Source organism: Lepidochelys kempii, chromosome 4 (assembly GCF_965140265.1).
Source record: "Lepidochelys kempii isolate rLepKem1 chromosome 4, rLepKem1.hap2, whole genome shotgun sequence".
NCBI classification, from domain to species: domain Eukaryota; kingdom Metazoa; phylum Chordata; order Testudines; family Cheloniidae; genus Lepidochelys; species Lepidochelys kempii.
In genome coordinates, this window is record NC_133259.1 from 106,607,248 (window position 1) to 106,624,944 (window position 17,697).

At 41.1% G+C, this 17,697-nt stretch overlaps 1 protein-coding gene across 2 annotated transcripts in view; it reads left to right on the forward strand.

The window, feature by feature from the left end:
- The window catches only part of PPARGC1A (PPARG coactivator 1 alpha), a 491,326-nt gene that overhangs the window by 429,961 nt on the left and 43,668 nt on the right, over positions 1-17,697 (forward strand). The window lies entirely within an intron of this gene.

Genomic DNA, 17,697 nt, shown 5'->3' on the forward strand with positions numbered 1-17,697 from the left:
CCTTTCTAACTAAAGGGTGTCAATCTGCTTTTGCTTGCACATGATTTTAGTATTGCCATCCCTTGTAATTTCTTTGCTGTTGATCCCGGTCTTGCATATAAAAGGTCAGTTCAATGTTGCTGGAGACCAGACCTCCCATTTGCAGGAAGAAGTCTCTCAGGTGGAGAGGATAACATTTCAAAATAGAGGGTAACATTACAAAACAGCTCTGCTTCCTCTGGCGCAGTGTAGAGCTTCACAGACCAGCACCTTATTATCTATGTTTTTCTGTAAATCCAATCTGAGACTGTCATTATCAGTCTCAGATAGGTGAACAACATCTGGGTGAAATAAACCTGTGCCAGTGATGGCCTGGAGGGGCTCTTGTTAGTTAATCATCCCTGCCTTGCCTTTGATTACTTAATTTGTGTGTTGAGCCATGGAGGAGACCCCAAGAGCCTCTTTTTAAAATTCTGCCAACAGATGGATGATGGGAAGATAAGGATGATTTCTCTGCCTTGGATGGAGTTCATTGTATCTTTGATATTGCTAAATCTTATGTAATACTTCATTTAGGGTGGGATCTCTCCGTTAGAATATTGGCAGCACATTACTCTCTTGTGTATTTAGCCCTTAAAATCATCAGCAGTGACTCAGCTCCCTAAAAAATTCATATAGTTACTTAAGGTTACTTTTGGTTCTTTGTTAAGGCACTCTTGTCACTGGTCTGCCACCACACTTGCTCGATTAAGATGTCAGAGCATACTCTTTTTTTTCTTGAAGACATTATTGTTTATTTTGTAGTGGTAGTGCCTAAGGGCCATCATCAGGGATCGGGGCCCACTGTGTTGGAAAGTGTACAAAAACATAAAATAGATGGTCCCTGCCCCATCCTTGACATGTTTTTGTGAATAATGGGTTCTTCTATCAGTCCGAATGGTAGCATTCCGAAACGTTGCCATCTCAAAATCCTAAGTGGTACCACTAACATATATCAGGCACTGGGAGACCCACTTGTGTTTACTGATGTGGCCTTCACCTGATTTTACCATATTTCCACTAAAAAAATATTTCCACTAATTATTGTAATTTGTTGTCTATCAATAGGATACTTAACTGTGTAGCAGAACTCCTGTGTATTAGCCACTTTTCTGACCAGAATGCATAAGGATGTGCAAAAATCCATCCACGCTTTTTGTCCCTTCCAGTACTTGCTTTTGGGAGTGCAGTGATAGATAGCAATTTATTGTGTATCAGTGCTGCTGCTATGTGTACAGCAGATTTAAGAGTTTACATTAGGCCACAGTGCTATCTTCCACTTTTCCTAATTCTGTCTCCTGGCAATCCCTCAGTTATACAGTTGGGGTGGCTGCCCCATCCCAAAAGGAATTTGTGTCAATTTCTGCAGGGACAAATCCTCCCTGCATTAAATCGCTTTGCAATATTTGCTCAGACTGAAATTTTGACAAAGACATTCTGTCCACATACACCAAAAGAGATTTTTAAATGTGCTTGGAGGTAACTGGATGCTGCCTGTACCTGACTGATAACTGAGTCTGTACATCTATGTAGCGTCATCCATGCCCTTTTTAATTTGTCTTTGAATGACAAATGCATTTCTTCACTGAGTCAGCAAAAGGGATGATATCCTGCAATAGCACTCCTGGCCCATCCATTGCTTTTGTAATGGGGACAACCAATTGGTTTGCCCTGAGTTTTCCCCATCTCCCCTCCTCCACACCAAAAAGAAGAAATTTAAAAGCTAATGTAAACAAACAAGAAAAAAAAAACTCAGCCCCTTCCATCTCTTGTCCAGAGCACCCCCAAGTTCTCAGTGTGTGACAGGATCATCTGTTGTTTCTTTAGAACCAGAATAGCCCCATTGCATCCTGATACATTCCATCTTCAGAAAGGGTAATGCTACTAGAACTTTGTTGAAACTGACCAGTTTCACACTGCAGGCATTTGTCCAGGCATTCAGTTTCAACCCTGATGGACTGCCACCCTCCAGTGTCAGCCTCAATTTTGAGTGTGACTGACCTCAAAAATCAAAAGCAAAATTCATCAGACGCCACTGTATTTCATAGAGAAGCCATGCACAAATCAGCCCAGCTCTGCTTGAAAGGTTTGCAAACTTTTCAAGGAATGAGTTTTGTGTTTATAATCAGACTAGAAATCAGAGAAGTTTTGCATGGTTTCAGTTTTTACTGCAAGCACCTCACACAGCCCTAAAATGATACCGCTTTTAACTTCGTAACTGCTAAATGATAAGCCAGACCTTCCTCATAAATGAGATCTTGGCAAAATACCCCATGGTGGGGCAACAGTCCGTCATAATAGTATACTTGTCTGCATTAGCAGAGGATTCATAGTGTTAATGGGAATGGAAAGAAAAGGTACAAAACCTTGCTGACTGCTAATTAAATGCTTGAATCCTCTCAGATTGTTGGATGTAAAAACAAACAAACAACCAAAAACAAACACATCTTCCAGTGCCAAGCTTCTACACACCAAGAATTCTGGAAATACATCCACCTGCTACTTTCTGAACACTTGGTGCAACCTCTGATATGTGTAGGTAGCCTTGCTGGTCTTGTAACCAGAATATCAGCAAATAATGAAGGACTGCAGCCACTTCACGAGATTTTCCTCCTTCTGGAGCCCAGTAACTGTAGTCTTACATCAACATGCAGCTAGCCTGACTGTTATCTGACAAGCCTATTAATCCTTCAACCAGACTCCATAACTTTGAGCATCTTTCCAAATTGCATTCTGTGATTTGGTTAGATTATATCTTATCTTTAACCTTCTTGCATCCATAAACGCACACTATCTAGTCTATCTCTGATGCACCTTTCAAACAAGGAAAAACAACAGGACTCAATCGGCTGCCAGCATTAGTGGCATGATTCTTCACACTGATTCCTATTCACTGTAACTGATATCTCACAAATACCTTTGTGGAAGTCTTCCACTCCTTTCCATGTCCCAAGGAAGTTTTCTTCGTCACTAATTTGTCTGTCCTCTCATAACTTCCAGGGTGACTTTTGCTGAGTGTACCACTTTATAAGGAGTTATGCATGGTAGGCCACCATTCATCCCTCAGTTGCTCTTCAAATGCAGGACTATCAAGAGTCAATTTGTTAACCAAGGTGCTGGGGCTTAGGGTTACTAACTAGCTAATCTTTCATCTAGAAGTGTTAAAACTATCCCAGAATGAACAAAAAGCTAGTTGCTTTGCTGCTAATTAGCAAAAAGAAAAATTCAATACAAAGGTATCAAGAGGAATGAAAGGAGGAGTTGGCAGTAATGCAAGCATTATTTTCTGTCTCTGGAAGTGGCTGGTCTTGCAGTTGCTCCACATGATACTCTCAAGAAACAGAGCCCAAACCTGAAGTCGTGGCAGAAGATGAGGATGCACAGAGGCTACCATTGTTGTAATTCTTTTTAGCATTCTGTATTTTAAAGATTATCCTAATCCCAAAATAAAAGCTTTCCCTACTCAGTTTACTGTAACATGGGAACCTCTAGGTGAAGCTCTACTGTATGAAGTTTCCACCGACCGTAAGTTTACCCGACACCTACCTTTCTCTACCTCAAACATTTGCTTATGTGTGTGAATGCTTACTAGTCTTCCCAAAGTAAATTACATAAAATGGGAGGCCCCATTTAAACACCTTGTTCTTCCCTATCCCTCCAGAAAATGTCATTGTGTGAGGATACTCACCAATTTGTCTTTTTACTATAGCCTATTCCCCTGTGGGTTTTTAATATGTTAATTTCTATAGTCTTTTAGTAATGTCTTTGCTCACTTTTAAGACCATACGGTACTCGGCCCCTCCCTACATGCCTGCCCTTCTCCCTTTCTTCTTCTCTGCCAGTAATGCCATCCCCAATGTTCATCTCTCATACAAATATCTCAGTGACTTGTTCATGCTACCCCCGATGCATGAATTGCTCTCTCAACTGTGGAGTTGCGGGTCAACCCACTATCCTCTCCTAATTTAAGTCCCGTTGGCAAACTCACTTCTGCAAAGCCAACAATGGAATCAACACTGTATATATTCTACAATTTCCTTGGGCAATTTATTTCAGTGCTTAAGCACCCTGACCTCTCAGTCTTCTCTTCTCCAGACTAAACAAACCTAATTTATTCAATCTTTCCTCATAGGGTATATTTTCTAGACCTTTAATCATTTGTGTTGCTCTTCTCTGGACTTTCTCCAATTTGTCCTCATCTTTCCTGAAATGTGGTGCCCAGAATTGGACACAATACTCTAGTTGACACCTAATTAGGGTGAAGTAGAGCAGAAGAATTACTTCTAGTGCCTTGCTTACAACACTCCTGCTAACACATCCCAGAACAATGTTTGCTTTTTTGACTCATATTTAGCTTGTGATCCACTATGACCCCCAGATCCCTTCTTAGGCAATCGTTTCCCATTTTGTATGTGTGCAACTGATTTGTTTATTCCCAAATCGAATATTTTGCATTTGTCTTTATTGAATTTCATCCTAGTTACTTCAGACCATTTCTCCAGTTTGTGCAGATCATTTTTAATTTTAATCCTAGCCTCCAAAGCACTTGCAACCCCTCCCAGCTTGGTATCATCTGCAAACTTTGTAAGTGTACTCTCTATGTCATTATCTAAATAATTGATGACAATATTTAACAGAACCAGATGCAGAACTGATCCCTGCTGGACCCCTCTCGATATGCCCTTCCAGCTTGACTGTGAACCACTGATAACTACTCTCTGGGAATGGTTTTCCAACCAGTGATGCACCCCTTATAGTAGCTCCATGCAGCCACCTTATAGTAGGTCCATCTAGGTTGTATTTCCCTAGTTTGTTTATAAGAAGGTCATGCGAGACAGTATCAAAAGCCATACTAAAGTCAAGATATACCACATTTACCACTTCCCCCTTTTCCACGAGGCTTGTTACTGTGACAACATGATTTGTTCTTGACAAATCCATGCTGACTGTTACTTATCACCTTATTATCTTATTAGGTGTTTGCAAATTGATTGCTTAATTAGTTGCTCCATTATTTTTCTGGGTACTGAAGTTAAGCTGACTGGTCTATAATTCCCCAGGTTGTTCTTATTTCCCTTTTTATAAATGGGCACTATATTTTCCCTCTTCCTGTCCCTAGAATCTCTCCCATCTTCCATGACTTCTCAAAGATAATCGCTAATGACTCAGATAGCTCCCCCATCAGCTCCTTGAGTATTCTAGGGTGCATTTCATCAGGCCCTGCCAACTTGAAGACATCTAACTTGTCTAATAATTTTTAACTTGTTCTTTCCCTATTTTAGCCACTGATCCTACCTCATGTTCAGTGGCATTCACCATGTTAGACGTCCAGTCACTACTAACCTTTTTGCTGAAAACTGAAACAAAAAAGTCATTTAGCACTTCTGCCATTTCCACGTTTTCTGTTATTGTTTTCCCCCACTCATTTACTCAATGAGTAGGCCCTATCCTTGGTCTTCCTCTTGCTTCTAATGTATTTGTAGAATGTTTTCTTGTTACCCTTTATGTCTTTTTTAAGTTTGTTTTAGATAAAAATGTTAATAATAGTAATAATAATATATAATAATGTAGATGGATTAACGTTTCCCTATGTGATTATGAAGGAAAGGCTTGAGAAATAGATGCATAAAATTGAATGCATATTGTCAAAAGCAGGGCTTGCTCAGCAGCCTAGTGACAATGAACATGTTGTTTATTTGACAGAGAGGCAGTGAACTTAACTCCTGACTCACAGAGAAAAACTTGCTTCCCAAATGAAGATGTATGGTTGGTTTTAATGACAGTTGCAAGACATATGGCTATGTTACGCCGCTCTGCTTTAGCATGTAAAGGCACTGCATATATATCTTGTGAGGAACCTGTGATTTCCACCACTGCTTAAGAGCAAACACCTTTCTCACCCTTAAAGAAAAAATATATCTAAGGATGGCCTCAACCAGCTCCACAGCAGTTGAACAAGTCATCTGGCCAAAGAACCAGATATTGATGCCAGTATGGGAAGAATCTGTTCCTCAGCTTCATAGCTCTGGGTCCTGGTTTAGTTTTGCTCCATATGCTGAACTCACTCAAGTGTTTTACATCTTTCAGTTACGTACGTGTGGCGTACTTTGAAAATTGTAGTAAAACCAGCCTTACTGGAAAACCAGCCTTACTGGAAAACATGCTAAAATACATGTCTGAATAAGGTTCCATTTGACACTGCAGTTTTTGGCAATCTCTCTAGTGCTGCCATTGTTTTCCAGCATAAAGCTCCAGGCGAAAGGGAGGGAATAGGAAATTGTTTAGAGGCATTTGTGCTGTTCTGAATCTTGGGCAGGTTCCTCATGCAGTGGCTACCAACAACAATAGAGCAGACTGTGTCCATAGGTGCTGAGAGGTGAAGCAGCAACAGGGAATACTAGTCATGGTATTCTTCTTTTTCTCTTCTTAATGTTGCATGGCTGCATTTGTAATCATACTTCTCAGTCTTTTGCTAGTAGGGTCAAATGAACATAAGGGCTGAGAATATCTGTGCTGTGCTTTGGAGGTGGTCTTTGCTGTGGCGTTTGGATTATGCATGATGGAGGTGCTTAGTGGTCAGTGCAGAAAAGTGGCCAAGATTTTCAAAAGTGATTAGTGCTTTTGGGTGCCCAGCTTGAGCCACCTTCAGGGGGCCTGATTTTCAGAGAGCAGGCGCTTAGTGCTTTACGAAACTCACCCCCTTTAAGGTATCTGAGTTTGAGCCCCCCCCAAAACTGAGGCACCCAAAAGCAGAAATCCCTTTTGAAAACTTTGGCCAGTGAGTTTAAAAACAGTAAACAAAAGTACATTTTAATTTCTTAACAAAATGTAATAAACCAAATTTTTTTTCCTGAGGGATGCAAGGGAGGGTGAGGGAGTGGCAGGGGAATGGTATCTTTTGGTTTGCTCTTTGCTGCTCTGTGTTGAACATTTATATTCCAAAGAGGTATTTCTACCTACCCTGAGTGTTTGGGAGGTCCAGCAGCTCATTAGATGTTCACAGTAGCACCATTGCTCAATAGGAAGGATTCATAGGCAAAGTACCCCCCAGGCTATATGTCTGAGAAAAAATGTGGCAAATAGAATCAGAAACTAATTAAACAGACAGCTAAAGCCAGCATAACTTTAAAAAGCTCTAAAACTACCAAAAATGGAAACCTATTCCAGTTATCTGCATTCACAGTGCAGAACAAGTTTGGTAGTATTTAAGATAATTCTCTAGTGCCTGCTATTTTTAGTCCAAGGGTAAGCTTCTGTAAGAGCCTTTCAGCGTTGCATCCCTTTAACCTGGCCTAACAAGCAAAGCCAATAAGCTGTCTGATTTCCATCTTACATGAGGAAGAGAAATAGCTAAAACAAACCATTTGTGGTGAAAATGTTCAGCCTATCTTGTATTAAGAGCTTTTTTCATATAGATTTTTTCAAATATCCCAATATTAAGTGTTGCTTGTCAGAGACCAAAATGTCAAGCTTTGCTGTTTGGAAATTGTAGAAGAACAGATGCAAAGGAAGGATTTTATAGACCCACCCTAATGGAAATGAACATTGCTGTGTTACCACTGGTGACACTGAATCTTTGCAGTTCGAGATATCATTATCAATGTATCTGAAAGAAAAGGGAATGTATTCAGTTTTTCTTTAGGGAAAGAAAGGCAAACATAAGGGGCTTGAGCCTCTTCTCACTTATACCAGACCTGAACTGGTTTAAATCCTCTGACTTCAATGGAGTTACTTTTGGTTTATACTCTTGTAAGAGGGAGGAGACTCCAGTCTAAGATCATGGTAGTTGTAGGACATTGACTTCAGGATCTATGCGCTCCTTCCTGTCCGAGCAGAAAGTAAAGACAATGCAGCTTTAAAACACTCAGCTGATCGTTCTGCATTAACTTGTGGTAGGGTGGAGTGGGGGGTTGTGGTGCAAAACGTCGTTGCAATATATTCAGTTACAAATATTTCTTTCTTCACCTGAAACGGTATGCATTTTTTTTGGCATTGATTTGTAAGATAAAATAGTACCTTCCTTTGTCGTCCTCACTGAGTTTACAAAACATTATTTTATTGCTGCCTAAACATGAGTGAGTCCCAGCCACTCCCTCAGCAGCTGAATGTGCAAGAGTTGTTATGAGTATCTTGCCCTTTGTTTGAAATGTATAGTATTAGAGGTCACGCTGCTTTGGTTAATGTAAGAGCTTCTGGTTAATGTAGGAGCTTCAGCCTTCTGTCTCCCAGGTTTCACTTCAGTGGAGCTGTTCATGTGAGTAAGGGCCCTAACTGAAGATGTTGTGCTGGATTATGAGGGGCTGCATGAGTGTCAAAAGTGTGGCTTGTAAGCTCTTGAAGCCAGATGTTACCCCCACTTTGAAACAGTGGTACAGTTAGAAGAAGGCACAAGTCTCAGTGTATAATGCTCCATCTTGATACAAATGGAGGCCACCTATTATCAACAAGATGTTGTGTGTGTCGTGACCAGTGGTTTGTAAAGATCACATCTCAGTACTAAATATGAAGGTGGATGCAATTTGCTCCATTTCTTGTAAATTAGGCTCATCCCTCAGGTGCTCTACTCTGTTACTTACTCATGTTGACTTCGGTGAGATTACTCCTGGAGAAAAATGCTACTCAGCATGAGTAAGTGTATTAGAATATTGGCTAGCGAGAATATGAACTCATTAAGAATATAGGGTCAGATTCCCCAACTGGTGTAAATTGGTGAAGCTTCATTAAAGCCAATGGAAAGGAACTGATTTACACCAACTGAGGATCTGATCCCTAATTCTATTTCTTTTGGTTTTGTGTAGAAAAAATTAAATAAAAGCCTATGGTACTATTATTTATTTATATATATATATATATATATTTTATATTATGGTTGCACCTGTGGACCCCAATCATAAATCAATAGCCCATTGTGTTCGGTACCACACAAATACGTAACAAAAAGACAGCTCCTTCCTTGAGGAACTTAAAATCTAAATTTATACAGTACAGTATTTTAATGCAAGCCTTTAGAGGTCACAATCTTTGTTTTTAAAGAGGCAAATAGAAGAATTTCCCACTTCTCTTTCACCATCTCTCATGATATAGTGACTTGATAAAACATCAGTATCTCTCAGATCTAAGAAATAGGCAAATACAATCTCCATTATGTCCTTCACAGTGAGTGGTGGTGGTCAGGAGCATAGCTTTAAAAGGCTATCAGAGAATGAGCAGTATATTTAATTCTGATAAAGAAATGTAAACATTGAATGCAAGGCATGCAGCCCCTGTGTGATTCACAACATGCACGGCAGCGTTAACACTAAATAGCTCTGTCTCTGCTAGACTGGTGGGAGCAAACTAGCAAGGCATTTTACCTGTTATACTGAACCACATTTAATCAACAGTGTCTATAATGACTAATGAGCTTCAGTATAACTCAAAATCAGAAACCAGCAGACTTACTCCAGAGAAACCCCTGTAACAGAGACCCCTTGCTGTGATTGTTCTGTGTAGTTTGCTATTTAAAATCTCTACCTCCAGTTTATGATTCTATTCACACACACACACCTGTATTAAAAGAACATTAAAGTCATGGCACATGGTGACAAATTGAGGAAATATATAGTTAAGGGTATTATGAGGTGGCTGAGACAGCTAAGCCAATCAGATTGCTTGACTGGTTGAACATTCTGACACCTCTCTTTAGAGAGGAGATGGTGGCTGACTGCACCATTCTGTTACTGCTTTTTGCAGTGAAGGCGTCGTTTAAATATTGTGTAATGTTTATATTTTGATTTAATACAACTTTATAAAATGAGCTGAAAATGGTAAAACACATTTGTGCTTCATGCTACATGAGTACCTGCACCTGACAGCATTACTTTTACTAGTAGTGTCTTTACATTCTGAATTAGAGCTTCATTGTATGATCTTTTTCGGTTTCATTTAAGTGATGATGCCATAATGCAGGTACAAATAGAGGAAACTGTAGGCCGAACCAAAGCCCCTAAAGAGATTTGTAAAGGAAATGCACCATTGTGTATAGGTGTCAAAGGACTTGGTGGGCCAAATTCCCTCCTCATATACCTGAATGCAGCTCCCATTAATTACAAGCCTGTTTAACTTCACAAGAATTGTGCACACGTATCTAAGGACAGAATTTGTCCCCCTGCCTATAATGTGTTTCCCTTGGTCATTCTTGGGTTTAGTCTTATGAAAGCATTTTGTGTTGTGTCTGCATCAAGTCACTTACAGCCAGCCCACGAATATAGAATATGTGCAGTGTGTTGTCAGCCATCCAACTGGATCACAATAAAAAGTTTATGGGAAGCTCCGTTGTGTTAACAATATGCTAATCCATTCATGCTACAGGTTTAAGAGAAACCTAGATATGCTGGCTATTCCTGTGTGAGCAGGACTAAAATCTGTCTGTTTGAAATACCTGTTCAATAGGCCCGCTTGTATAAATTTGATGAAGCTGAACGCATTGACCAGTTAAGCATTCTAAAAATTAGTTAATGAATAAGACACTTTACAAATACTAATTTCTTGGTCAAATTAAATTCAGTTTTTTTAAACAGAAGGCATCAATTCAAAGTGCCTCTCACATTTTGATCTTTAAAAAGAAGCTAAAAAGCATTAGAAAACATTTTTAAATGCCTCTGACAACAAAAAAGGGCTCCACATAGTTGAACCAAAGTTTTAAAAAAATAAAACTTCCTCCTCGTCTGGGAACCTGAGTACTGTGTGTAATTTCACCCCAAAAGGAATTTATTTTTATATAGAGTCATAAATCTCCAGGAAGAGGTGAGGGTTATGATGGAAGTCCTGACATAGCTTTAATTATTGTGAATATAGCAAATGTGACACAACAATAATGAGATGATTATGTTGCAGAAGAAGGGTATATAATGCCACAATAGCACATTTTTATGGAGACATCAGGCATTACCAACAAGAAGAAGGATTGGCATAGATTAAATGTGTGAAATAATCAATGTAAATTAGAGTGAAGTGGTGTTCTTTCCCCCTTAACATACTGCTTAACAGGCAGATATCTGGAGCAAAGCATGCGTTGTGGGTGAGCATTTAAAAATTCCTTGCAACTGCACACAGAGTTTAGGATAGGCATGCACCACACTTCAAATAAATAAAGAAATGTGAGCAAACAGACAGTGTTGGAGTATTTGGGCTGAAATGTTATTGGCACTTTCAGCAGAAAACAAGTAAGGGGGAAGAGTCCTACACATCTCTTCGATCTTATTATTGTCTATCCTTCCTGTCTGCTTCCCCCTTTTTTTTTTGTTTAAGATCCTTGGGTCAGGGCCTATTACTGTGAAGCACCTGGAACATTGTTCGGCACTCAGGACCACATCACTCTTATGAATTACAACTGTGGATGGGGGGAGCCATGATACTGTGAGGAAGGAAGCATTCATGGTAGGCACCACATGCCTACATAGAGGAAGTTGCTAAGTTGTGAGCGTAGACGTTGGCCTGGGTAACTTCAGATACTCCCCATTAGTGTGAACTACCCTTTTGCCTCTTGCAGTTTCAGATACTTCACACAGGCCTGGCTATTCTCCCAGTTTCACCACCTTCATCAGCGTTCCCAGATTCTCTCTCAGCTGTGGTACTCCCTTGCTCAGCTCCCTCACTCATCAACACCCCATGCTTACCCAGACCCCACTTCCTTCACTCAGGGCTGGCCTTACCATGAGGCGAACTGAGGCATATGCCTCAGGTGCCAGACTGGGGTGTGGGGGGGGGCCCACAAGGACCAAGAGTGTAGAAAATTGTGTCTGCTGCTGGTGCATATGTATTCTCTCTGCTCTAGATGCACAGAGATGGTGGAGTGCTGTGCTGGAGGAAGGAGGGCACAAGAGACATAACAGGCAGGGAGGAGAAAAGGTGAGAGGGAATAACAGAAAGCAGCAGGAGCTGCAGGGAGAGAGGAGGAGGAGCCTCTAATGTACCTCTCTAGCACCCCCAGAAACCTGGACTGATTAACACCAGCTTCTCAGGGAGCTTCCTGTTTCCTGCTGCTTCCCTGAACCCACTTGAGGAGACCAGGCAGTCAACTGAAGTAGTAGGAGCCAGTTAGGCCCTTAAGACATTGATATCTTTCCTCGCTCAGGCCCTGCTACCAGCCTGCTTATTTGTCCCCTTCAATTAAGTGTTGAGAGCCACTATAGATGGCACAGAACAGCAGGCATGAGTGAAAGAAGAAAACGCCCCTCTGGGGCAGCATTCAGAAAAAGAAAGAAAGCAAAGGAAGCTTTTCTATCTAAGCAGGAAGGTGCTCTCCTGAGATACATAGACACAAATGTTCACCGTGAGCCTTCCGGCCCCAGTGATGAGTGGTGAGAAGATGCCTGATCTTCCAGTTATTCAGAGTGCAGGTGATCTGGCAGCTCCTGCAGCATCCATATCTCCATCTCAAAGGGATGTAACCATGCACATTCCTGAAGAAAAGTGTAGATCAGAGAAGAGTGTGATACAGGAACAAGAAACAGCTGCTGCTGAGTTTAGTTCCTTAAGTCTAGATGATCCAGGACTGTGGACCCACTTGAGCAGTAGCCTGAGGGATTTCCTTGTACTGCATGGGCCACAGCAAGAGAAAAACTTCATGTTCCCCAAAGACCATGAAAATAGAAGTTTCCATCCAATATATTACTGGCGTGAAATCCTCAATGCTGACAAAGTGGAGAGGCCATGGCTTATGAACTCAAAAACCCAGAATGCTGCATACTGTTTTTGTTGTAAACTCTTCCAGTCTAATGTTCCAGCCACATTGGGTTCTACAGGAACAAAGGACTGGAAAAATCTGGCTAGAAATCTGGCATGCCATGAGAAGGCAGCAAATCACCAGAGAGCATTCCATAGGTGGAAAGAGCTTGAGATGAGACTAAGGTTAAAGGCCACCATAGATGATCAGCGTCAAGAGAAGACTGCATTAGAGTCTCTTTACTGGCAAAATGTTCTGAAAAGGCTCATTGCCATTGTGAGAATGCTTGCTACCCAAAACCTAGCACTGCGTGGCACTTCAGATCAGCTGTATGTGCCAAACAATGGAAACTTCCTTAAAATTGTGGAGCTGATGGCTGAGTTTGATGCTGTACTTGAGGAGCATCTAAGAAGAATCACCACCCAAGAAATGTACACGCACCGCTACCTTGGAAAAACAATTCAAAATTAGATCATACAGTTATTGGCAACAAAAGTCAAACAGAAGATTGTGGCAGATCTGAAGTCAGTAAGATATTACTCTGTTAGTCTGGACTGCACACCTGACATCAGCCATACGGAACAAATTACTTTAATGGTGCGTTTTGTAACAACAACAGAACCTAGTGAAAATGTCCCTGCAATGGTGACTGTCAGAGAGCATTTTCTAGAATGTATTGACATTGATGATACCACAGAAGCTGGTATGACAAATGTGCTTCTGAAAAAGCTGGAAGATATGGGAATTACGATAGCTGACATGAGAGGTCAGGTCAGGGCTACGATAATGGTGCCAACATGAGAGGAAAGAACGGAGGAGTGCAGACACGGATCCGAGAGTTAAACCCTCGAGCTTTTTTTGTCCCATGCGGTTCTCGTTCATTGAACTTGGTGGTCAGAGATGCAGCATCAGCTTCTAGTGAGGCTGCTGAATTTTTTAATGTAATTCAAAGCACCTATATATTTTTATCTGCATCTGCTCATCAATGGCAAATTTTGAAGCAACATCTGGGAACATCCTCTCTGACACTGAAACCACTGAGTGCCACACGATGGGAAAGTCGAGTGGAGGCGATAAAGCCTATCAGACACCAAATTGGGAAGATAGATGATGCCATAGTTGCCATTATGGAGGATAATACTATGACAGGAACTGTTCATGGGAGAACAGTGGCAGAGGGAAATGGAATCACCAGAAACATACATAACTTCAAATATCTGTGTGGCTTAGTGTTGTGGCAATATGACATGCTGTTTGAAATAAATGTTGTAAGCAGGAGACTCCAAGGTGTTGACCTTGATATATCTGGAGCAATGGAAAAACTGGACAAAGCAAAGTCTTACCATCTCACCGGTCAGATGAGGGATTTCAAAATGTTCTGAAGAGTACACAGAAGTTGGCAGAGGAACTTCATACTGAAGATGTTTTCCCACTCATTCAAGAATACAAGAGTCACCGAAGAAGAAGACATTTTGATTATGAGGCACGGGATAATCCCATAAGAGACCCCAAACAACAATTCAAAGTTGAATTTCTTTAACCAGGTGCTAGATTGTGCAATGCAGTCAGTTGAACGTTTCACGCAGCTCAAGGAACCCAGCAGTATATTTGGGATGTTGTATGATATTCCAGAACTCCTCACTACACCTGAAGAAGACCTTTACCAACAATGCAGAGCACTAGAGACAGTGTTAACACATGATGACGTGCAATCCTGATGCGAGTGATTTAGGTGATGAACTGAAAGCCCTTTCAAGATACATTTCAGCAGTATCAACTCCAAAGGCTGTTCTGGAATATATGTGCACAAATAAGATGACCACCGTTTTTCCAAATGCTTTTGTTGCTCTGTGCATACTTCTAACACTTCCTGTAACAGTTGCCAGTGGAGAATGCAGCTTCTCCAAGCTGAAGTTAATAAAAACACATCTACGCTCCACAATGACGCAGGAGAGGATGGTCGGCCTTGTAACCATCTCAGTAGAACATGAGCTGGCCCAGACTGTGGACCTTCAGGAAGCAGTTCAAATCTTTGCAACCAAGAAGGCACGGAAAGCACCACTTTGATTATTCAAACAGATAAAAATGCCAGTGTTTACTATGCAGACAAGAAAAGTTACATTTGCTGTTCAGGCATTTGAAAGTTAAGTGTTACTTAAAATTTTTGAACAAGGCATTTTAAGTTGTAAGTTCTCCTTAATTGGGGTAGGTAGCAGAGCAGTACCATGAGAGGAGTAGAACAGGAAGAAGGCAGAATTGAGACCTTTCAAAGTTTTGGCCCAAGCGATGTTGTGGGCTGGCCCTGCCTTCACTCACACATTCAACATGCTGCATGCTACACTCACTCACATTAATACAGGCGGCCAGTCCCTCCTCTGAAAAAAGGAAAACTCCCTCTCACCTTTCCTCTACCACTCTTGATTAGATTTATCTCCCTCCATCAGCCCCTGCCATTGTCCTCCATTCTCTCTCTGCCAAGGAGAGGTGGGCAGAGCCTTACATTTGAATGGCAGGGCTCTTGTGCGCCACAACGGGAGATGCTGAGAACATTCCTAGTTTCCACTTGTATTGCAGTTCTACATTTCTGGACGTGGACTTGACAGAGCTTTTGCCATGAGAGGTCATAATGTAGCATGTTGTATTTCTTGTCTCTGCAGAGCAGGAGATAGTTCCACTAGGTGTCTCGGCACTGTAAAAATGCAGTTAATATGTTAATGATAAGATATCTGGTAATGCTTTTATAGTGTCAAGTTCCTTACACGTTTAAACATCCCTCTGGTGAGCCCAGACCAGTACAAAACATACGTAATGCATTTATTTAGTAATCAGCAAATTACCTTATGTAGTCAGTAAATGTTGAAGCCTGAACTGCTGCTAAGATCATTTGCTTTCAGATGTTTTCTCAATATTGTGCTGAGCATCGAGTATAAATTGAATAGAGTGACCTTTTGATAGTGAGTCAAATTGACTGCATTTCCAAAGATTCTGTGGTTTCAATTACCATAAATTTTTGATATTGGGTCCACAGCCACGGCATTGGCTCCAGCATAATAATATCTTATCATTGGTCCTCTTAACACAGTCAGCAGAATTATAGCTTGTTCTCTGTGTTTTTGTTGTAGGTTTGTTTTGTCTTCTGTTTTGTTTGTTTTTTTGTTGCTCAGAATCGAAGCTTACTGTCAAGGAGAGGAAAGATATTCAGGTTATACAAATGAAATCTAATTATTAAGTGGCTTGCAAAATGTGAATGATTTTTGGTCAAAAGATGTAAAATGTGTTACAGGGTGCTAGCTGGGATCCTGAGTTTGTGAGATGGATAAGTCAATTAGTAGCTCCTCAGTTTGTTAGAAACTTAATTGTCAGTCTGTAATGGAAACTTCTGAACTGCAACAACTCATTAGAAGCAATCAAATGTGTCTTTTTGTAGAAGAATATTTAGAGGACTTGTTTAAAATGCCATCTTTGAGTATAGTATAGAAGCTAAACTTTACACCTGGAAAGAAGTTTCATATTAAGGGGAAGTGAGGAAAGATCCTATCTGAATATAGCCTGTACCTGTGGTTTTCAGCTGACATCTTTTGCCTATATGAGAGATTTGGTAATGCTTTTACAAAGTCAGGTTCATTACAAGTTTAAGTGTTTCTCTGGTGAACTCCAGCCAGTACAGAATGAATATATGTATGTACAGCTAATACTTGACTACCTGATTGGCATGTGCACAAATCACAGGTTTTTTGCATACAACTTTGCTGTGAAAAATTACAGGCACAATTTAAGAGCCTGAGTGAAGATCCCTTTGAAAATACGTCACTTTCTCTTCAATTGTGCATAGTGCATTACTATTTCTTGTGGGCAGCAGTAAAGTGCTATAATGTCCTATAATGCGCTATATCTTCCTATCAGAAAGAAGATAGGTTGGGAGAAGATACTAAAAATGGATGCAGGGATTATTTGGGAGGTTGCAGATGACATGCTGGCTGTATGAATATTTATTTATTTATTTATTACTATTACTGTTGATTTGCTAAGTAGTGCCACTCTGTTCGGCGCTATTAGACAAGAAATGAAAATGGCCATTGTCCTGAGGAGTGTACAATTTAAAAGACAAAGGTGGAGAACATGATGCACTGAATAGCTGACTTACTCACTTTTTGTTGGCAAAGCAGAAGTACTCTAAATGAGTACTAGATACCCCCTACATGGCTCTGAGCAGAGGTGATGCGTGGAGAGGGCATGCGGGGTCACATGTATCCCCACCCCAGATTTGCTGCTTGGCTTGTACTGAGCATACTCACACAGACTAAGCATGCTCAGTAACATTGCTGAAGCCGGGTGTCCACACTCTGCCCTCCCACTATTGGCACGCATGGGTCGTCCTGGCTCTGAGCTAGACTGGAACAAAGGGACTGCTCTCTCCATTTAGCCCCAGGGATGGAGTGCAATCCATCACAGAGAGGTAGGGAGAAGGCAGAGCTATGCCTTCATCCCCACTGAACAGCAACGTGTAGAGCTTGCTCGTTGCACTGGGGAGACCAGGCTGCTCACTCCTAAAGGGGAGCTGCAGCTACATGGCACAATCTGGCCCTTTGTATTTAAAATAACTATACTTATGCTAAGGTCTTGGGTTTAGGTGCCTAATTGCCCCTTTGTCAAAATGTAGTTCCTCTAAACTCCTGTTGAGCTGCTGCCTAAATTCTGCAAGTGTCTGAATTTCCTAGGCTCCTAAATTTCTGTTGGTGGGCATGTACCCCACCCCCTAAATCCTGACACTGCCAAGCAGCTTGGTACCTAAGGCCTGGCAGGATCTTCAAGCTAGGCATTCCCCCATCTATCTCGCCTGTGGGGCCCCATCTGGCATGCTCAGAAGCCACCTCTCAGATCAAGCCTTGCACAAAACAAAGCCCTTTTATACTCTATGGTCCAGTGGTTAGAGCACTCACCTTGTGGGTGAGAGACATGAGTTCAAATCCTCA